The 23,560-nt window shown below is 43.1% G+C and overlaps 1 long non-coding RNA gene across 1 annotated transcript; it reads right to left on the reverse strand.

The window, feature by feature from the left end:
* Positions 1–13,807: 13,807 nt before the first annotated feature.
* On the reverse strand, positions 13,808–23,209 carry LOC142061791 (uncharacterized). The gene is made up of 3 exons (XR_012662244.1): positions 21,869–23,209; positions 19,793–20,313; positions 13,808–16,073 (listed from the first exon to the last, which is right to left on the reverse strand). It is a non-coding gene; the product is annotated as an uncharacterized LOC142061791 (long non-coding RNA).
* Between the last annotated feature and the right edge of the window lie 351 nt (positions 23,210–23,560).

A 23,560-nucleotide genomic window follows, 5' to 3' on the forward strand; every position in this document is an offset into this window, starting at 1 on the left:
TAGAGTTTCTGGAGAACAGGATCACAGTCTCAGATAAAAATAAAAAAAAAGTAAGAAAAATTCTCCAGGTTTCTTCCCCAGCATACCCCTGCTCAATCCAAGCCTTGCCTGCAGGGATTTTAAGATGGAAATCACATGGCTAACATTAAAATCTTGTTAAAGGATTAGGGGCCGCATCCTGAGCCAGGTTAAATTGAATGCAGTTCCATTGACTTCAGTAGAGTTTTACCCTTTCGCAGCAATTGAGGATCTGACCATAAAAATGTCTGGGGCTGGTTTATTACAGGAATGGATAGGTATGTTCAGATTTGATTTCTGGCTCCAGGTTTTCTGTTATAGTTGTCTAGTTCTTGATAAACTGAAAGAAAAAATTACATGCAGAGTCAAATACTTGAAAGAGCCTTACGAAATAGGAAATGCAAGAGGAAAACTTGCCAATGCAACATTGTGTTGTCTCATTTTCATGCATTATGCCACACATTTTAATTGCGTGTTCATACACATTTTTTTCACAAAACTATTGCCCCCTTTGTGTATTGGCTGGAATGAGGGTCCTGTTCTATATTTCCTTTTATCTTTTTCACTCTGTGTGTGGGTCCCAGCCTAATTTACAATCCTGCCATCCAAACCCTACATAAAATACACAAATTATTCATTGCTTTTCCATAGTGACTCGTTAATTATTTTTATGGCATCTTATGAGAAAAATATTATCATTCCCTTTCCACAGATGAGAGAACTGAGACAGGAAAGGAATGTGGCCACTTTTGGGCCACAAAACAGATCAGTGCCAGGCCCAGAGCTCCTGGCTCTCAGCTTGTATTTTTTCTTCCCGAAAGGAGAGGAGTAGCCACACTCTCAGCTTCCAGTATATGCACCCGCAGTCATGAAGCTATTCCAAAAGGCAGGACAAAAATACTGCAGTGGGGACACTCAACTAATGACAAACACAGTGGTCACCTGTAAAAATTCTATTTTAACGCCACTTACAGAATTTCTGTCATAGCAACAAATATAAAAAGCTTTTCAGGGTCTACAGCTTAACCACTTGATCATACTTCAAGTTTGTAAAATCCCCTCGTATTTTATACACTTTTTTTCTCTCTACACAACATGAAGTGGGGCTTCCAGCAGCAGCCCTCCTTGCAGCACGAAGAATCTTTGGCAAGTACCTGGTTTTGTCATGTTAGAACTCTGAATATAATGGAAATTTGTCATTATTTATTAAATGTGTGTTTTAATTACTTTTAAATTATATCTGGAATTTCTGAGTCTCTGGAGTGTGGTACCATCTTGCAAAAAGTATGAAGTAATGTGTAAGCAACTTTGCTTATAGACTGGAACCTCAGCTCCTTCTATATAAGCACCTTCTGTCCTGCTTCATTAATAATACGCAATACTAATACGCAATATAGTCAGTTGATCTCACAGTCTATCAGACACACATATCCCAAAGAAATGTTTGTTGTATTTGTTCCTGAAAACTGGTTAAGAGGTGATGTATCTAAAAGTTTGGGTTTTTAAAATGTGGTTATTTATACAACTACATTAAATCATATGGAACTGTTATCTGCATACTTTTTTTCATCTCAATATTTTATCTTTGTTACAATAACAAAAAGTTGTACTGATCCAGGGTATATCAGTCATCCGCTTGCTATAGACACTTTTGATATTGTTCATTGCAAGATGTTGACGCTTCTCTGTGGCAGAGATGGAAGAGATTCCCTGCAAAAGTATCTAGAGGACCTGCTCACTCATTTGATCGGTCTTCTGTTGGATCCACCAGGATCCTGTTTTGTCCTTTTGAGAGTTTTTTATAAGCAACTAAAAGAGACAGATATATTTAAAGGTAAGGTTGCATCTCTTTTTCACCAGAGGATATGATCTCTCCTATGTTAGCAGTACGAGAGTGCTGAACATCATAGGAAAGGCTGTATTTACAGTACTTTTGGCTGGAACTAGAAATAGAAATGTCAGAAGATACACGAGGAAACATGTGCTTGGGAAATTTTCAGTCCGAAGGTGCAGATTAAAGAGCTTCAGGACTTTTTCTAAAAAACTTCGGGATAAACAAATGAACTTTAAATACTTACTCAAATGCCACCTCTTGGAAGGTTAAAGCTGACTGGAAGCTAGATTATAATCTTCGGTCACATTGATCTCACCAATACAAGGGCATTAATCTGAAGTAAACTGCAGATTTAGCTGTTATAAGGCAATACAGCTTCTCCAGATGTTGCATTTCAGCAATGAGTTTCTCTCAACGTTGGATTTTCAAAATGGATATTCAGGAGTGTTCTAAACAGCTGTGCTCTGTCAGGACAGGCACCTTTTAATCTACCACATCACAATTCAGGGTTGTTTTTTTTTTATCCTAAACCCTTTGAAAGGGAGGCTACATCAGACAGAAAAGATATTGTACCCCTCAGGTAGAGTAAATGATGCACAGCAGCCACCTTAGAAGCAAAGACACTAGGCAGATGGATGGACATATATACTCTTACAAATACCTGCTAACAGCTTTGCTAATCTAAAGGTCAGAAAGCAAAGAGCAATCCAGAACATCAACTTGGTTGTGGATACTCCTCCCCAGAGGACATGTTTTTCAAGACTCTGTGAAATCAGGTTGGCAGCTTATGAAAGATGTAATCTTGCTCCCACATGTCTCATGCAAAACCACAGGAAATAGCACTCATGTTCCTCGCACCAGAAGTCAAGACACACATAATCAAGTGCCATATAGCCCCTTACTATAATGTGTAGCCAGGAGGCTTTGGCTTGTTATCTGTGGTCAGACAATATGTGTGAGTGAGCATACAGAATATTTTTGTTCATCTGTGAAAATTATTTCTTCATTGTCACCATCATGGAGGTGCTTTTATGATTCATCCTTCAGTTAGTTGCTTTTCTGGACACATTCTCCCTTCTGATGGCCCGCAGGCACATTGCAATCGTTCTGCATGGGTACTTAATGCCAAAATGGGATAGGTAGTACTGATTCAACTCTCTTTTTGACCACTTTACACTTCATTTACACCAGTATAAATGCACCAAAATGTGAAAGCAGAATATCATCAGAACTAATTCTCCAATGGGCAATTTACAGTCTCACTTCTGCAACAGCTATATTTAGCAATTTTTAAGGAAAATAAGAAAAATGAAATTGCTGAACAAAAATGATTGAAGCCTTATTACAGCAAAAAGCTAGATTATTGTGTAGGGCTGATTTTTTAGAATATGTACCCCTTTCAAATTCTAAAAATGTGTGTCTATTTTAGACATTTGTAAGGCATTTGGCAAGCACTGCTTAGAAGATGATAGCGAAATTTAATTTTAAAGTTTGAGAAGCTTAGTTTAGGTCAGAAATGGAAAGCTATTTGAAGAGCTCAGCCTCTGCTGTGAAGGACACGTCTCAAATCATGCAGGTAACAGGAATTAATTCCTGGCAATTTTCACTAATGCGAACTTAGACAAGACAGGATATTGCGAACTATAAATTACACACCTAAGCCAAAGCTTGAGGTCCAGTTTAGTTGCCTAAACCCATTAGCTGGCAGTTTTGCATACTGTCTGTCCAGAGAACACCAGTTCTAGCAGGCAATATTCATTCTTTAAAATCAATGTTCCTTTGAGTGTTGTCATAATCTCCCCAGTTCTGTCTGCAAAAATCTAAAACTCTTGTTATAGTTCCGAGACTAAAGGTGAAAGGATCTACATATTCAGATCATGATTCTTCTTCCTGCGAATCACGTTTTTCACCATCCTTCTTTCTCAGGACTCCATATGAGCACTCTGGAAATCTGAGGGCTCCTAAACAGAAAGGGTAGAGAGGAAACTATTGGAAGAGACACAATGTGAGACGTAGCTTCCTCTGATCCATCCGTAGCTATTGTGGGAAATGTGAATCCCAGAAGAGAGCCACTGGCTAGGGAAGCTTGAAAAATAAATATGGATGTAGCAGCATTGCCAAAGGAAGGAGTGAGGTGCCAAGAACCTAGAGCACAGGTGAATGCGTAAGATCTAGCTCCACACAGATGGTTTTGGACTCTGGAATCCAGCAGGTCTGAGTCGTTTTCGCAGTCCATTCTGCCACAGAGTAGAGAAAGGGTAAGGCTCACCTGCACTGTAACAATTCAGGAGCCATTTCTATATGGAAAACCTTTGGGAAATATAGTCCCTTTAGTTTCTTCCCTAGGGTTTTTACTGCTAGAGGGGACAATCAAGCCCAGAGACCTATTACACACAGATTATCCCCTTAATTTCATTCCAACAGCTATTGGTCTCTCTCTTCCTGCACTTGTTCCAAACACACAAATGTATCTTATTTTGATTGCCGCATAAAAGGGTGTCCCTTTTCACTGCATTAAAGCCTAACCTTCAAAATCAAATTTTCCTTATAAAATAAAAGGGAAATATATTTGATGGAGGAAATTGCAACTAAATTAAGATCAACGTTAGATAAACAAATCCTTAAATGGCTGCTAGCTATTGATTTACCTTCTGAACTGATTTCTCTGGCTCAGAAACTCTTTCCCACGCTTGGTGGGGAATACACATTTAAACCCTAGGGTTTGGTCTACACTAGGGAAATTTCTCCCAAATTGTCAGCAGTTTTAGAAGTGATTTGCCAACGCAGTTTTAAAAGTAAGTGGAATTGTTGTTTAGGCTTCACTGTGTTGGAATCAAGTAAGAAGAGTTTGGATTGTTTGGTGCTTCATCTGTCCAAGGACTTGAACTGGCTTTTAAGGAAGAATTCAAGAGCCCATATTAAGAAGTAATGACACTCCCGGGAGCTCTGAGTGGCACTGAGCCTCTGAATTCACAGCTTTCTGCATTGCTTCCAGTGTTCCTGGGATTTTTATCATATTTCACAGAAAGAAGAGAGTTTTTTTGGAACGCGCTGCTTTTAGGCACCAAACTCATGCAACACTTGATAGGTGCAGACTGCAAGTGTTTTAACATAACATAGTGCAGGCTTTTATGAATTTGTGTCCCAACAGATAACTTCAACCAGTAAGTAATGTTAAAAAACGCAGACTGTCAGACTTTCTAGGTAATATTGTCAATACTATTGACAATAATATGGTTCTGCATTAGGCCTTCAAGTAAATTTCTGTTTAAGTATAACATCTGTTAACATGCAAATTTGAAACTTGACCCTATAGTCACATTTCTTCAGGTCAATATTTTTATCATACATCCTGAGTAATTTTATAGCACCAAAGATGACTGCACACCATGACGAAACAGCTGTTACTTTCAAAAAGTCTTTTATTGTAAACTCAGAAAATTTGTGGTATTAACAGCTTCTGTATGAAGAAAAACTGAAAAGAAAAAAAGAAAAAGCCTTCTCTACCTTCTGTATTATGAAAAGGACAGTCTTAGAGTTTTGCTTTAACTATCCTGAAAGTACTTATGTAACTGCATTTTGATGGGCACAGATGCAAGTTTTCTATTAAACAACAGCTGTATTTCCTGGAGGGGAGGCCCTTTTAATAGCAAAAAAGTTTGTAGAGTAAGCATTTAGCTCTGCTTTCTCCAGTAGATGTCACTTGCAGTACATAATAATTCATGTAAAGAAGTCAGAGTATATAGAAATGCGTTGCTTTCCTTGAAATATGCAAGCCAAATTAAAAAGCCATTTTAGTGCCCTGTGTATGTAGTAAGTTTGGCATTTGGTTTATTTTAACAGATGGCATTGAAATAACAAAAGGTAAAGCATTTTTGTTTCCAGTTGATCAGTGCGGATTATGTCTCTATCTCCCGTAATTTAAAATAACAGAAGGAGACAAATTTACTTGTTGACACATGCGAAGTCTGGGTCACACATGACCTAATATTGTATTGACAACTAGGATTTGGCAATTACCAGATTTACTCTAAAGAGAAAATGTATTATGTAATTATTTTTTACTTCAGAAGCATTAGCATTTTGTATGAAATTTTGTAAGGAAATATTATATACCCTAACAGCAGAGCTGTTTTCTTGCATCAACAAAGGAGAACTTCTGGGTATATTATGTATTTAAGGGAAGCTGTCTTGCATTATAGCTGATCAGAAGTGTAAACGATGTTCTAGGAACTTCCTATATGATTTCTATTAATTTTTAATCAATTTCTTTTACTATAATGATAGTGTAACAACACTCTTCACTCAAATCACTATGGGCTTACGTACGTGCAAAAACCTCATCTTTGGGCCGTCAGTGCCTCAGGGATACGCTGTGCCTCCATGATCTCAAGGTCACTGCTGATGGTGAATTATCTGCAAAGGTTCACGTTTTATAGCTTACATCATTTTCCTTGTCTCCAACTGACATGTCAGCCAAGACTCTATGTTATAGGATTTAGGCACTAGTGGTTCATTTGTTGGCTGATCACAGTGTTTGATGTCTCCTGTTTGAAGCCATCCCTCCTCTGCTCACCCTAGCAGTCCTTCCTTTCATCAGGTACAAGACTGTTAGGACTGCTCTGTTCATTCCCATGCCACTCTCTATTACATGGATGAGGTGACTAGGAGACCCAGCTTTCGACTTTGGCCTTCTCCTTTTTCCTTCCTGGATTCTGATCAAAGACCCACAGAAAAATCCCAGCACAGGTTAGTTTAGAGAGAGGGATAAAAACTAGCGATGCTGTCTTCTCATCTTATTCCCAGCTCATTCCCCTATCTCCCCCAGGCAACCACAGACAAACACAATTTTGAGAATTTTCAGAAGGAATGTCTACCCAAGTAGGCAAGAACCACAGAGGCGTGGACATGAGCCCCACTACTACACCTTTGCTCTCTCCCACAAGAGACTTGAATAATTCAAATGTGGATAAACCACATCCTGCTCAGGAGAGAGGTTAAGGAACGTACCACTGGAGAGTAGTGGAGATCGTTAAACCTTTGTCCCTCATCCCCAAAGAAACCTGGTGTACACAGTAAATGGAAGGAGAAAAGACTATAAATACAATAGAAAAAATGTTTTCTCCAAAATGCAACTGCAGGTGAAATACTGCATAGGAAACTCAAAAAGCAACTACTGCCAAGTTGGTCCTAGTGAGAGCTACATGCTGTCCCTTTTTGTCTGACACAAGGCGAGGAAAGGAGGTGGGAAACAGACAGCAAAAGGTGATCATGCAGAAAAAAATGCAGTCATGGGATCTTTCTTGTCAAAAAGAACCTGGGAGGAGGCATGCTTGGTATAACTCTAGCTCACATACAGGGAGCGAGGTCTCTCTTTATTCAATCTGGTGATTCATAAGAGAGGTGTGGGGTTCAGGTGGTCTGATATGAGCTGCCCTGCATTGCCTACTTCAGGTCACATATAACATATTAGGTCTGTAAAAGTTTATATCCCCATTCACAGGCCAGAAATCAGTATCAGTAGACTTAAAGAAGGACTTAGAAATGACCAGTAGAGGCAGTTTGTTGGAAAGATATAGAGCACTCCACAAAGGACAGAGAAAAGAAAGAAATCTGGGAATAAAGTGGAAGTAAAAATCCTGATAAAATTAATCAGGTTTCTGTGGACTGTAGAGACTTATGATCTTTGGCTGCATTAATTTTTGTTCATTTTTTTTCTATATTCTTCAAGAAAAAGGAATTTGCCAGAAAATAAAAATAACCCAACCCTTTGAAACTTTGACCTGACACAGGCTTTTGGTATTCTTCTGCTCAACTGAAGAATGGCCTGTAATGGCATTGAGCTGTTTTCATAAGTAATGCAATAGCTGCTCCGAGATGAGCACATCCAGGAGAACCACATTTATTTTGAGCGTCATTCAGATTCCATTGTGATGGGTGCAACCTAAGTCTAAAAAGTGTATTGGTATACCAAATACCAGTACCGATAAATACCAAAAGAGTTTTGGTATTTATTTCCTTTGCTTACAGACACACATTTACAGTTTTGACAATAATTTGTAATGTAAAGAGATGGGAATGTCTCATTTAAATGAAGATAATGTGTTTTATTGAAGGTGCAAGAGGTTATGAACAGACAAACAAAAACCACAGGATTGTGTAATCTGAAGATAGAGATTTGAATCTAGTGATGCTCTTGAACAGGGATTACAAAGTTAATATACTGGGCATATACTGACACCACTTCATCAGGGGATCTCATGTTCTGCCATGTCACAGCACCACAAAAATATGTATTGTGAGCTTCATTTTATAGGTATGGAGGGAGGTGTACAATCAGCTCTGATAAGCCTGGCCAGTCAGTGGGAGAGCCAGAAGGAAATCTAATACTGTTGATTTCAAGCTCTCTGCTATGCCCACAAGATAACTCTCCCTTTTGCTCTTCCTAAAGGGAGACTCATTATCTCTCCACAGATTCTGAAGGTTGGAGGGAACGTACCTGAAATGGCAATATGGCCTTTTATGTTCCTGAGTGGTTCTTTCTAACTTATCTACTGTTTATTCATGCTGAGGAATACAGAGGTTTAAAGAACTTATTGCAGAAAGCTCTCTGAATTTAAACATGGCACATACAGGTATCTTTCGATATTGTGATGGCATGAGAGACACATCAGCTTCTGACAAGCTCATCTAGGGGATTGAGGAGGACATGAGGTTATCCCTTTCTTAAGTTATTCGACATCTGGGTTTCTCCTTCTACAATGTTTTGACATGAGTTAATTGCCAGCTTCATTCATGTGAGTGGATGCTTTTAAAGGCAGCACTGCAAGAAGTCATGTGCTTCGTCTTAAAGAACCAGAGTACCCTGTAGCATTTCCAAATTGATATCCCTGCTCGGTTTTGCTATCACTATTGACAGATGTATATATTTAGCTTCACTTGACCCAGTGAAGCTTCATCTGTCATGCCAGAGAGTAAGGACATCACACTGGTTGTAAAGGACATTGAAGAAAGGGAATCGGTTAGTATATTAGAGTGTTAAGTAATCAAAATAGAAACCATTAGGAAAAACAATCACACAGGAGTAATTTTAAACGGGCAGATTACTTCTGGCAGTTTTGCTTTTTGGTTCTGTATTCTCATCATTTTAAGCCATTCAATTTCAAATATCCTCAGAACTCACAAATAAGACAGGAGATGCAATACTTTATCGATGCTTACAGCCAGAAAAATGAAGAAGCTCTGATTTAAATGGTCAGGCTGGCCATCCTTCAAGCTATCATTCTTTTAAATCCCTGTGCTCCAGCAATTTGCTCTGAGACTTGCAACTCATCTGATTCCCTCTTCTGAGAACTAAACTCTCTGAAACAAGTAGGTAACCTCCACTGGCTGTGATTTTATGACAGTACTTTGATTAGCAGGTGATCCTTCTACTGAAGTCAAGTGAAGTAAGTAATTATTCTATTTTATAGTATTGCTGTTCAGGTATTGTTGACAACTGTATTTTTTGTCATACTAAGCAACACAAGACAGGAGATTGGATACTCAAAGGGAACTATAACTGCCTTGGGGGAAAAATTAAAAAATTCTATCTGGTCACTTTACACGTGGCAGGTCTCCAAGTACATGCTGAACTGCAAAAATATAACACATTCAAAAAGAATATTTATGTGTCCCTTCTTCACTATATGTGCAGTATTTTTCTCCCATGTCACAAAAACTGTAACCACAATTTACAAGTATATGCACAACCAAATTGCTATTGATTTAGCAATGCCTTTCTTTGATGTCCCTTGCCTTAACCTCATTTATAAAGCTGTTTTGCATTATTTCAAACTGTCAATGATTTGTGACTCATGAATATTCAAATCTAATTTGCACTTACCTTTTTTGCATGCATGCTTACTTGTAATATGTCTCATTTGCCCTTTGTTTTGTGTTTATTTGCAGATTGTTTCATGAAGTAAACTCTGTTTTTAAAGTAATAGCATCTAGTTAAACACAAGTTGTGCAATTCTCACCTTACTACAGTTTTATATCACCGTAACTTCATTACCTTCACTAGCGCTTCTCCTGCTTAACTGAAGAGAATGAGGTCCATGAACTCTTTCTGGACATTTTCTTTCTGTCCCTGAGTTCACATTGACATCATTTAGCATGTTTCATCGGAATAGCCATGGTTTTACTCAGTATTTTATTCAGAAAGAAATATCAAGACTAAACCCTCTCATCCTAACGTTTCAAGCTTTAGGACAGTTCCAATCTTCAGATCTGAGTAAAAATTAAGAATTAATTTCTCCTACTTTTAAGCGTTCACTGATAACATTTTATTAGCAAAGGAAAAAAAAATACTTCATTTGACTTATTTTTGTGGCTATGGTAAATCTAGTAGAATAGTTCCCTAACTTAAGAATACTGATATAATAATATGCCCTTTCCCAGGAAACAAAATAATCCTCCTAGAAGTATAATAATTGCAGCGCAGCAGGTCCAAAATCCCATCATTTACACGCTCGGTAATGTAAAAAAAAGTCTGTTGGACTGTTAGGTGCCCAAGGAAAGCAGGGCCGAGATCTTTGTGTTGTTTTTCCCATGTAGGAAGGATTATGTAATGAAACCAATGCCTTTCTCAAAAACTAAGAATCTTGCTAGATGTTTATTTCAGGAACAAACAGTTACCATGAACATATTGGCTGCAGACAGGACCTTCTTCAGTGAATGAAGTCTGGAAACAACAGCAAAAAGAAATTTGATTTGGATCAAACAATATGATCTTACTTGAGTACCAAAAGCCGCTTGCCGAGGGAAGTGATCTGAAGCTAAGCCAGGGGAGGGGAAGTAAGGCAACGGGCGATTTTTCATAACGCTGGAAAGCTGAAATTAACCCAAAGTGACAAAACTGGTTATGTTCCTGGGTTCATACTGCAACCTTCCTTACAAAGTAGTGCTAGGGGTTCAGATGGCACTTGTTTTGATCATGTTTGTGACCACATAAGCGAACATTAAAGCAAGCAGGATTTTCCTTTGAACAAGTATTAGTGAACACAATCCCTTTGTGGATCAAATCCTGCTCTTACCATACGGAACGGAAGCAGATTCAGGCTTTGGATGAATACCTGTACAAAACAAAAGCACGAAGACACAGACGGGAGTATTTCTCAGGCACTTTTATTATTCATTTAGTTTCCTGTTCAAATAATTTCAGGGAACCTATTGGGAGATAGAGCAAGTGTGATAGGTGACCGGTAACACATCAAGAGTAATGAAATTAAAAGCTCAAATGAACACATCGTGAACGACTTTTAGGCTGGAAACTGTTTGCCTAAGCTATTTTTGGTGAATATTTTGAAGTAAAGAGCACTTTCCCTCTGAGGATTGATTGTACTGCCCTGATCTGATGTGGAGTTCCCAACTGGGAATAAGAGATCTGAGCCCAGAAACTATGGCTGCATTCATCCAAGAGTTCATTTCAAATGAATAGTTTTATCAGCTCTTCCATAAAAGAGAAAAATATTTCAAATGTTCATTTTTAGCTTTGCACACGGACAATAGAAATAAAATTATCTAAGTATTTACTGTGAGGCAAATTTTTTAAAGAATATCTCATGTATAGGTGAATAATTATATATAGCTTAGGAGGGCTTTTTTTCAGTAATGCCAGGTCCATGCTTTCAAATGGCACGTCTCAGCTGTTGTGAAGTCCAAGGTAAAGTCACGTGCCCTCAAACACCCAAGAAATAGTATTATCCAGTATGACACATGCCTAGATATGTCTTAGTGTGATCATAATATAGCCTTAAGGTAATAGTACAGGACAATCACTTCTGTGTTATTTTTTCAATGCCGTTTCTGTTTATCTCCATCAAAGAAAAGCTTCTGCTGGTGCTATTTATGTCATTGATCAATAGAACTATTCGTGACGGTTTGTAAATGCATATGAGGGGTAGTAAGAGACAATTTTTAAATTTAGCATGTACTTTAAAAATGAAATCTATTAGTACGCCAACTTGATCATGTTTCATCACTGAAAATCCTGACCATTTTGTCAAACACTTTTGAAAAAGCAGACTGTAACACTATGACACGAGAGATACTCGAAGTGTCAAACAAAAACCATGGCTGTGAATCACCAAAGTACGAACTAAAGAACTGATGTTTTCTTGTGCTGAGGGCTTACTGCAGAGGGGGTGACTGTCCACAATTACTTTCAAGAGGACCTGGAAAGCTAAAGTACTTTGCACAGGGAGACTTGGCATCTTGCAAAATCACCTTGCAGGACCCTGTCCTGCGTCCTTCATTCATGTGGAGGTTCTCCCTCCGTCAGTGGGACTTTGGGACACAGGTTTAGGCTTGAGGATATTGAAGGCTACCAGCATGGAAAACATTGTTGACAGAGAAGATCACATTGAGGTGATTTGCAATGAACTTTTGGACCCCCTAATAGGTGAGGCCTATAGGCTGATTGGCAGCCCTTCTGATGAATGAGGATTAAAAATGTTAACAGCTCAGTGTCTATTCTTTTGGACCTACTCATGCTGTGTAGTCACACACTGTAGGACAATTTTCCTTCTAATGTACTAACATTAAAGTCAGTGGTGATATAGTACAGATGAGTTTTTGCTCTTTAAGTTTGTTGGCTAAATGTGATGGGAAAAGCATGGTGAGTGGAAGTATGTAAACACAGTAAGATGGTTAGATGTACACTTTACACATTGGGTTTGTTGTTTGGAATTAATAGCAGTCTCTGTCCTTTAACACCACTGCCAGGGAGAATATTGCATCTAATTCATCGTGAATACAGATACCCAGAATCTTTTATTCTAACAGAGAAAACCCGGCGATGTCCGAGAACTTGTTAAGCCTAGGTGTTGGCACTCTGCTTCCTCCTCATCAGTTGTGTGGGGACCATTTTCTCCTGTGAGAACTGGATCTTCCCGTTCTCTGCAATGTTACCATGAATCATCCTGCTCAACCTGCCAAGACTCAAATTGAAGAATAAGATTTCAAAATTATGAACAACAGAGGGGGAAAAAATAAAATAAGAACCATCAGGGAGGGCTCACCTTTGTAAAATTGCATGGATTAACGTGCTTATAACTTACCTTATACCTGAGTTTCACTGCCTTGCATTAGTGCGGTAATTAATTTAGCAGGCGAGATGAAAGGAACCAAAGAGATGACAGCAGGCATGTGCAAGAGAGAAGTCAAGTGTAGGTCTGTAGCGGTGGGCAGTGGAAAAGTGTTTTCGACATGCATTTTGTAAATGTTAAGGGCATATAAAGGAGTGCATAAAGAGGAGTGGGAGATGTGGTGCCTTTTCTATTGTTTCAACCACGATTGTGTCCTGGTTATCTTCTGATAAGAGGGACGACGAAGTCCTGCAGTACAAGACAGCCTGTCTAATCTTCCTGCGTAGATTCGAACCACTTACCGTAAGGGGTTAAACTAAAAACCCCTAAACTAAAATGTTTCCTGCTTGGGTGGAAAATATCTGTATCTATATGTGTTTAGATACAGATATAGATATATGTACTTTTTCGACCTGAGGCTTCTTAGGGGAAATGCTGTATCCAAGGGCTGTTTCGTGAGCTGGGAGCACCGTACTAAACCTCTGGGGCAAATGTTTGCACTGAATTGTTGAAAGAATCTGAGATTGGCAACGCCACCCTGCCCTGGGCTAATGAGCCTTCCCCGAGAGAATATCAAGTGCAATTACCTTTCAGGGAATAACAACATACCAAAGAACCATGGACCCTGCAGAGGAAAACGAAACACACATTCGTAGGTAGAAACCGCTATGAATCAGCATTAATTATCCAATAGAGGGAACAGGGTTGCAATAAGTCTCAGTTCCTGACTCACACCATAGATCACAGCAAATGTGAGCTACTCATAGAAAAAACATTTGCAAAGTTCAGCTTGCAACCCCCCCCCCCCCCGCCCTCCTGCGTCCACTTCTGCTCTCGACTTGTGCTTGGGGGCTCCGCTTCTGGGACAGGTTTCCCGACCCCCAGTTTGGAGGCGGCTGGGAGAGGCGGTAAAGGGGGGTGGTGGCGGCGAGGGACTCGTGAACATCAGCGGGACGGTTAGTCTAACGCAAAGCCTGATGCAGGGTTTCCCATGCGCCGACGTGGCCGAGGACACCGAGCTCCCCTCGGCAGCCCCTCGGAGGTCGGGCGGCCGGGCAGCCGCCTGCCTCGGGCTTCAGAGCCGGGAGACCTTCGTCCCCCCCGCGGCCGGTTGTCCCGGCAAACGCGGAAAGGGGGACGGTCCCTGGCGACAGGGTTTTGCTGTGCGCACTCCTGGGAGGGAGGCCGGGCGGGACGCAGCGGGAAAACCGCCTGCTCCGGGTTGAGCGGCTGGGAAAAACACGTTAAAGTGCACGTCCAGCGCTAGAGAGATGCAAGGGGCTGCCGGACGCCGCCGTGCCTCCCCGGGCCGGCGCCTTTCGGAGGGGCGCATCTTCCCGGGGAGGCACGGCTTCCCGGCGGGGCCCTGCGCGGAGGCAGCCGCGGCGGCGGAGCGGGAGCCGGGGCGAGGGGCGCAGCTCCCGCACCCTCCCGCGGAGCCCCGGCGGGGGCGGGGGGGGGGGGGGGGGGGGCGCAGCTCCCGCGGCCCCCCGCGGAGCCCGGCAGAGGCTGGCTTGCGCGGCCCGGGGCCGCTTCCCGGGGAGCCGGGAAACCCCGCCGCAAACTCTTCGGACGTGAAGGCGGCGCGGAGAAGGGCCGGCTGCTTTGCTGAAACGAGGCGCACATATATTGAGTTTGTCAGGGATCATAAAATGTGAATTGATTATTCAAACAGCCATTGATTATAAAAGAATGCTTACTGCAGCAATGGGAAAGGTTAAAAGGAAATTGACCCTCTGCGTACGTGACATAAAGTCATTAGGTAAATGAGATATTCATACAGGGTGTAATCAAGGTCATGCTAATTTTATTTGCGGTATTCAGCTCGAATCTCGAGCTTTGTTTGGGGCAGCAAATTGTCCCCGAGGGGACTGAAAAGCCAGGTAGACACCGGGTGCCGTAACAAAAAAACAAAAAAAACAAACAAAAAAAAAAAAGTGTAAATAAAAGCCAAGGAGGGCTCCAAATTCCCCCGAAGCTCTGTGCCCAGGGCGGGCCCGATCCCGCAGTCCCGGGCGGCGGCGGAGGTTCCGACGCCCGCGGAGGGGCGCGGAGTGGTGCGCAGGATCGGGCCTCCCGGGAGGGAAGTTCGGACCTCGCTGCTCCCGGGGTCGCCTCCTGGGAGCCGGAGGTGAGCTAGAAGTGCATGCTCTGTCAGAGATCCTCGCCTCTACCAGACAGGATGAGAACGTGTAAAAAAATTAGATGTATTTATGCACATATTTATCCCCTCTAATTATAGAAATTAATCCTCTTACTTATGACTAAAAGGTAAAGTCTAAGGCGTCCCTTTGATGTTTAACAGCATCATTTGTGGCTAACATTCCAACTGATTAAGGAATAATTGTTGTTAAATGCTTTACAAGTGGATAGTGTTTAATTGAGAGGCATTCATAATTTTACGGCTTACCACAAAATGAAACGTAATTAAAAACGCAGGAATTTCCAACTGATTTTATTCCAATTATGTTTATTGTTCAGACTAATTACTGCACAAGATGGGGTACTTTTCCCCAGCTCTAAACGGCACACGTCTTCCAGATATACCCTTGCAGATTTTTCTTTCCCAGGTACAGGCTTGGGACGGCTTCTGCAGCCTCCGCTCCCCCCCTCCCCTCCCCCCCCGCCCCATCATAATTAAATGCTCAAGCCTTTTCTTCTCTCCTCCATGCAACACCTTGGGATGTGAGAAAGTGATGGCAGCTCTCTTCCCTCGGAGCTCGAAGTAATTGTAGAAGGGCTGATGAATTTCTTGAAGAAACACTTGCCACACACTGAGGAAACCATCTCCTAGCAGGATTTTACAAACCAAAGTAAACAAAGCACCCCAGGGGCGATTTCCTCCTTTTGCGCGGCTTACTTCTCAATTTACCTCAGAAGGGATCACAAACACACACAAGAATTACAACAGAGATCATACTTGGTCTGGGGAAGATATTCCGGATGAAAAGAAGCAGAGAGATTGGAAGTGTTCAAAGGAAGGGACGGTCAGTAAAATACCTGCCAGGCGCGCTGCCGTTCCCCAAACCAACCTTCCCTTCTTCCCCGTGATCTCAGAAATCTCTTCAGCATCTCTTTAAACACACATATCCCTGGGAAAAAGGGGGGGGGGGGGGGGGGGAAGGAAGAAAAGAAAAAAAGAAAGAACACCCCGCACGCCTCAGGTCCCTCTTACCACCGCTTATAAAACAACCTCATCCTCCCGAAACGGGTGGGGTGGGTAATAAAGTTACTTGGGTAATTTCACTGTTTGCTAGATCGAAGAGAGCCTAGTGTGTAAATGGATTTATTTATTCCTGAGTTTTTCCATCCCTCAGCTGGGCTTTTGGAGAAAATTAGAGAGAGGTGTCTGAGACCAGGCTAATAAAAAAACACTTCTTACAGTTAAAGCCAATAATCAAAGCGGATCAGACCCAGATAAAACGGGGCGGAGGGCATCAAATGCCCAACACTGCTTCCAATTTGCGTTTTTCCTTTGGGCTCCAAACCGTTAGGAAAAGATCACACACATATTTGTTGCTTCTTTTGTCTCCTTCTTTCTAGCAGGATGCAAACCCCGCGCGTGCCTGCGCGGTTCGGGGGCTGCTGCTCTCGCTGGGAGGGTTTCGGCATTCACAGGTGTGCGTTGGCTCCCCTCTGGCTCCCTGTACAGCTTCTCATTTCTCCTGAAGGGTTTAAGCTAGGTGTGAGGGTCGAAGAGTGTTTAAATTCTACTGGGGAAATAAGGGGTAGGCGGGGGGGAATTCCCTCTTATGGCAACTTAGAAATAGCCCAAGCTTTCCAAAGGGATGTATAAATTGGACTTAATGGAGCAATAGCTCCACTTTTTTCTTTTTTTTTTTTTTTTTTTTCTTCTTCAGCTGAGTCCTGAATCCTTTCATTAAGCTGACATAGATTTCCAGAGATGGGGAAAAGGAGGGGTATCTGGGGTGGACATTTTATGTAAATGAGCAAATCCGAAATGTATTACAAATCCACTGTAGTAAAACTGACAGTTTTGACAGTATTGACAACATAAATATATGTTGGAACACAGCACTTTCAGACACTTAACCGATGAAGCAATAAAAAGATTCGACTACAATATTTCAAATAATCGACATTGATGTTTTGATACATCATTTTTACACCTCGAATCGATCTATCACTCTGTGACCGGTCAATTTTAAGTAAAAATCCGCTGCAATTATTTACGCTATTGCCAATGACGACCTAATAACTGTTTTCAATTAATTACAGCAAAACTAAGCATTATGAGGACCAACCGGCCGTATATTCCATTGTACGGTCCCTTGCATTTCTTGTATGGAGAGCAAACACATATATGTATATTGCATTCTCTTTGTGGGATCAAAAGAAAGACGTACAAAGGCGATCACAATCTTTTAGGGGGATAAAAAACCACCAACCCTCTCTTTCGGGAACACACCGCCGGGTCTCATTATATACTTCTACGAAACACGCTATAATATTTTGTCAGCTCTTTCTCTATGCACCACCAAACTGGGCTCCTAAGATTTTTTTTTTCCCCCCGTTTTCTCTTCGGGCTGCGTGCGGAATCCCACTTCAAACAATGGGCCGAGCAGCTCTTGCAAAAAGAAAAAAAAAAAAAAAAAATTCAGGCTTCAAGTGATAGCCTGTGTGTTGGGAGAGTCTCCGTATGATTTCAAAAGAGGTGGAAGGATATTGTTCTCTCCGGACCGAGAACTCCAGTGTAAAAATGAGAGCGCTCCTCTTCTGGAGTTTTACAGGCAGCTGGAGAACAAAAGTGAGCGTTTTAAGTGAGGGAGAACAGAGAGCTCTGAGCAGAGTTTGGAGCCTCCTCGGATGCTCTGATATCGCACTGAAGCGATTTCCTTTGCCCTAACTGTCCTTTTTGTTACCATGTCACATGGCAAAGATGGATTTTGTTAATGCTTCGGGCTTCTCCGAACAAATGCAAACTAGGCTTTTAACTACCCTGGCGGAAGCGGCCCGCACGGCGGGACTGAGGAGCCCTGAGAGGTATTTTTCTCTTTCTGGTTTATGATGGAAACACGCACGTTGGCTGTTTACGGTCCTCGCTTTTACAAACCTCCCAGCCTAAGACATCAGGGGAAAGAAAAAAAAAAAAAAAAAAAATACCCACAGCAAACCCCAAAAAGCTCAGCTCTCGGCTGACATCAGCGCTTCACACGCGCCCGCGTGAGATCAGCCGGCCAAACCCGACGGGGGCCACCTCCGCGCCCCTCGCCCCACGGCCCGCCGGCCGGAGGGGTGCGGGAGGGGGTCACGGCGGCCCAGAGCCCCGCGGGGAGGCCGGGACGCGGAGCCGGGGAGAGGGGCCCGCTCCGCGCCCCGCGTCCCGCCCGGGGGCCCCGGCGTGGGTCGGCGCGGCGCGGGGCGGCGGGACCGTGTTGGAGCCCCGCCAGGTAGCGCTAGAGGGCTGCGGATGGCAGCGCCGTGCCGCCCCGCCGCCGGGGAGAGGCGGCCCGGGGGGGCACCCCCACCCCGCCGGCGCCGGCTCAGGGCCCCCCGGCCCGCGGATGGGGGCACGGGGGGGCGCGGGAGGGGAGAAAGACCCCGGTTCGTTCGTGCGCCGTGGAGATTTTGGGGTCTTTTTTTTTCTTTAAAAACGGGGCGGGGGAGGGGTGGAAGAACGAGAGTTAAAAGGGAAGTTAACAGGTAAGTAAATGAACCTCCTCCTAATCCAGCTCCCAAAGATCCCAGCCATACCGCAGTCGAGGTCAGGAAAAGTTCACCGCGATGGGCTACCATTGACTTTCTGGACTGGAAAGATTTTCGAAAAATAATAGATTGCTGGAAAGCGAAGTGCGCTATTGGCAGGCGGGGGGATGAGGGTGAGGAGCTGAAGGCAGGCAGTGATCTGCAGAAGCTAAAATAAGCGTGATTTCACAGGGGCACCCGAGATGGGACCTCGAAAGTCCTGCAGCTGCGGGAAGTCGAAGGCGAATCAAAGTGGGCTGAGACGAAGAAAAAGTGACTCAAGTGTAAGAACCAACCGTAAAGGCAAAGGGAAGTGCGGTAGAGAGCGATTTTGAGGGTAGGAGTTTGAACCGTGGCATAATCCTGATTATAAATAGGGAAAGGTACTATCTGCACCCCACACTTCGCCTTGCGAGCAAAACAAAAAGCAAAATTCCCGTGGGTTTTCCTGCGGGGTCACGGTGATGTAAACCCACAGCCACGTTTTAGCAGGCGGATTGCTTTCTTCATTAAATATGACACATTTTCTAGAACGAAAGTTCAAGACAAAATGCCAGTTCAAATATGCAAAATTTTTCATCCTGTTCCGCGATATCCTTAGCCCGTCCACGGGGAGTTTTGCCTGCAAATGTCGCCTGTCTCTTTCCGAGCACAATGGCATCACCCAAAAATACTTGAACTCAGCGCACAAACAAACAAACATTGAATAAAGTTACAAACAAGATTAAGGTTCAGGTTATTTGTCCCTGTAGCGAGGCGTCAATTGTTCTAACAGATGTAGGGACGCTAAGAGGATTTAAACCACGCGAATTTAATAAACCAGATTAGCAATAGGTGCTTTCCACAAATGCTAGGAACCGTAAAGTAAATCTAGCCTAAATTACCCATCAGACCGGAGCATCGCCTACAAGAAGCGCAGAAAATTTCCGAAGGGGTCCAATAGGATTTCGTGCAAGCATGCCTTATTTCGGCCCCCCCCCCGCCGCCACCCCCCCACCCCCCCCAATTTCTATTTGCATTAAATCTCGCGCTCGGCGCACACGCGCGTACAAAACAGTGGTTTAAGATCCCCGGCGGGATATATTCTTGAAATCTGAAATATTACCTGTTGTGCCATCCGCTTTTGCAAGGCTGTGGAAAAAAGAGAGAGAGAGGGAGCGAGCGAGCGAGAGAGGCATGTCTCAGAGCCAGCAAAGGACTAAGATGCCACACTTCGGAAAGGCTGATTGAAAACAGACTCTTCTTAAGTTTTAGAGGATTTTCTCCCTCACTCCCTCCAAGGGCTAAGAAGCCGATTTGGGAGTTTGAAGGGAATAGGTTTCAGCGTCCATATTTGTTCTGGTGCACTTGTAAAATGCGATTTGAAGACGATCTTTAGCCCTCTGATTGTCTTTGTATTGTTTTTCTTGAAACGGATCTTTTGCCCTTAATGAATCCCCACACAGCTGGACAGCTCCTGCTCGGACACTGAGAGCGCTAACCCCAAACTGACCCCAATTTGACACCACAAGATGAAATTTTACCGCCTGTTAAAACCATTTCCAGCCTCGGCAAAAGGAGCTGGCTGTTGACTGAGATGCACTTCCATACCGGACACCTCATTTCTCTTTGGACTTTTGAGCCGATCTAAAAAAAAAAAAAAAAAAAAAAAAAAAAGAAGGGGGGGGGGAAGGGAAAGGAGAAAAAAAAAAAGTCCAAACACACACACCCCCAGACACACACACCCCCCACCGACTCGTCTCTCACACTTTTCCTGGAAACACACTTCTCTGTGGAAGTGATGCATAAGAAATGGAAATTAGCCAATTTAATTTTCCCGAATAACTGTGTTTTAAAAGAAATATGTCACCAGGCTGGGGGAGAGAAAAAAAAAAAGTAAATGGAAAATGACCTAAGAACGTGGAAGCCCCCACCCCCTGCACGCACGTATCCCATTTTCCTCCGAGTTCCCAACAGCATCTTTGTTAATAGCTGAGTACTTTCACTTAAGGGCGCTAAATTGAGATTCCTTTTTAATGGCTAAACTGTAGCGCTTTATAAACCGTGTTCTCTGTGTGCTTTAATCCAGTGGGATAGTGGAGAGGAAAAAGGTTTCAACTCTTTTCACGGGTGAAAAAAAAAAAAAAAAAAGACACAGGAGGAACATGAAAGCCCTTCATTTACCATATGAATTTTCATTTTCTATCAAGTTAAAATAATTTTTAAAAGTTGGTCCCTGTCCCAGATTACACACATGCACAGCAGGGTGAGCCAACGCAGGGGGTTAATTAGTTTAGGAGGGGGAAGGAAAAAAAAACCACCCAAAACCAACAACAAAAAACCAAAAAACAGGAACAAGTGAAAGGAGCAGCATTGAACACTGCAAAAATCATTGCCTGCTTTTTTTGCAGCTTTGATTTTTAGATTGCTTTCTAACAATTTCTTAGTCAAGAGAACCGAGCTCTACAGGGACTCCTGTGAGAAGAAGAATTATGAAAAAATATTCAGGTCTAAAATTATATCCTAAGCAATGAAGCAGTTTCTTCTATGGGAGCCAAGTCATCTAAAAACTTCTTTTTGAGGTGTAAACTGATGAACTTCTCCCACAGCTTGAGGTCTGAACAAATACATGGAGACTTCAATGGAGCTAGATTACTTTTGCACGGCCACGTTACAAGTAAAGACCCCTTCTTTGGTGATACCAAAACTATTTGAAATAAGACACACTTGTATATCTCAAGAGGCAAGGCTCCGGGTTTGCGCTGCCTCAGTTAAAAAACAAATTTGGAAGCTACAAATATTTCAACCATGTCCTCTCAGCTGGCTGTAAAGGCTGTATCACAATCAAATGATTCCACGCAAGTTTAGAAATCTGGCATCTTTGGGGCAGCGGGGGTGGGGGGGTGGGTGGTGGGGAACCAAATAGCATTCACCGATGACTAGATTTTTTTTAAAAAAAAATCTGTTAGAAAACTACAGCTGTAAAAGTAGGAAAGGATTTGCATAACCTACTGCTCTGTAGGTCTCCGCGCACCCAAAGGATTAGCCAAGCATTCATTACCATGAATATCTTGAATTACGTTACCGATTTATACGACAGAGTATAAAATACTGCACAAGAAGACTGGCTTTTTCCCTGCGAAATGAATCGACTTAACCACTGCTTGAAAGAGATCTACATACTAAGGGCTTTTTTACTCACCTCTCTTTACAGTCCCGTGAAAGTCAGTCACAGCAATTCAGTTGCTCTTAGGACTAGCTTTAATCTTGGAGGAGATCCTCTAGGGGGAAAAAAAAAAAAAAAAACCAAACCCCAACAACAACAACAACAACAAAAACCAAACTAAAACCAACCAAATCAAAAAAGAACCCGGGTCTGCTCTCCGGCTTCTGGCGGGTTTTAATCAGGGTGCAACTCTGGCTAAAAGTAGGAGAGGGGCTTTTCTCCGTATCCCCCCCATATTTGTAAATACAGCCTTGCTCTGCAGGGCTCGGCGCTATCGGAACACGCAGGAATGCCCACTGGCGTTTGTCAGCCCTCCACGCTATCTTTCTTTATATGTGAGGGCTGATTTCCCGCAGACATCATTGTTATGATGGCTCATTTAATCAAACTGTTTAATTGCTCCGGTAATCACTATCATCATCACAGGTACTCAATCATTCATCATTTTGGAGGGCTTTATTGACCTCTGGAGCTCATTCCCTACGCCTATTAAAATCAGGCCAAATATCTATAACTACCCCTTGAGTAATTTTCTTAACGTTTCAAAAAAATAAATAATAGAAAAATCTTAAAATCATCGTCATCATCACGAAAAGCAAAACAAAACCTGACTGAATAAATACTGGGTTTTTTTTTTCTGCCGTGTATTTTTAAAAGCCATCTATGTATGAGGCCACATTCACAACCGGGGACATAATCATTGATAAATCCCACTATTAACGGGATAGTCTGTTTTAGATTTTATGTGCAGGGGACCGTGAACGAGGGTGGGGGGTTGGGGAGGACAAAACTGCAGCAATCGATAGTTTGACCATCGCTCCTCCCCTAAACTTCAAGCATCCCCCATGATTGATGATCCCAGCTCGCTTTGGTAATTGACTGTTCGGAGGTGAGGCATGTTTTAGCTCCAGCAAAGTGATTGGGCGAGAGAAACGCACCAAAACTAACGCGCGCGCGTGTGTGTGTGCGTGTGCGTTTGGAAAAGTTCATTTGGTGCTCGAGGGTGGGGGGGGCATCATCTCACCTAATTTGCTAAATAACCCCACTGTAATTAGCACTACCATTAGAAGGCATTACCGAGCTAATACTTGGGCACGCATTCCGCGAGCGCGACGTCGATGCACAGCAAAGTCCGGCTACGCACAGGCGTAAATACAGCGCTCGCCGCCCGACCCGCTCAAAACGAACATGCAAACAACAACAACAAAAAAATAATCTACGTAACTTCTGGATGTCTCCTACAAAAGGTTGAGCACGACTTTGGTTTTAAGCCCTTTTCAAAGCCCGGCAGCCTGCTCGCAAAAGTAAAAAGGGATTTCCCCCCCTCGCTCCCCCCTCCCCCCCCCCCCGCCTCTCCCCCCGCCCCCCCCCCCCCCCCCCACAAGACATCCACAGCGCGCTTGATAGCAGCGATCACTTAATGAAGAGCGGTGCCAAACACGGTTTGAACGAGGCGTTCTCTTCATGCCCTGGAAAATTAATTTTGAGAAAAGCACAATGAATGGTCAGAGGAGAGAAACCACGCTTGCAACGTAGCGTGCTGGCGGAGGCGCGGGGGCTCGGCCGGAGCAGGCTCCCTTCCCGGGGTAGATCAACTTTGCGCGGCCCCCCCGTGCAGCGGAGCTCTCCGTGCCCCCGGGCTCGCACACCGTTGGCGGCGAGGGCGAC

The sequence above is a fragment of the Phalacrocorax aristotelis genome, chromosome 9 (assembly GCF_949628215.1).
Source record: "Phalacrocorax aristotelis chromosome 9, bGulAri2.1, whole genome shotgun sequence".
Taxonomy (NCBI): domain Eukaryota; kingdom Metazoa; phylum Chordata; class Aves; order Suliformes; family Phalacrocoracidae; genus Phalacrocorax; species Phalacrocorax aristotelis.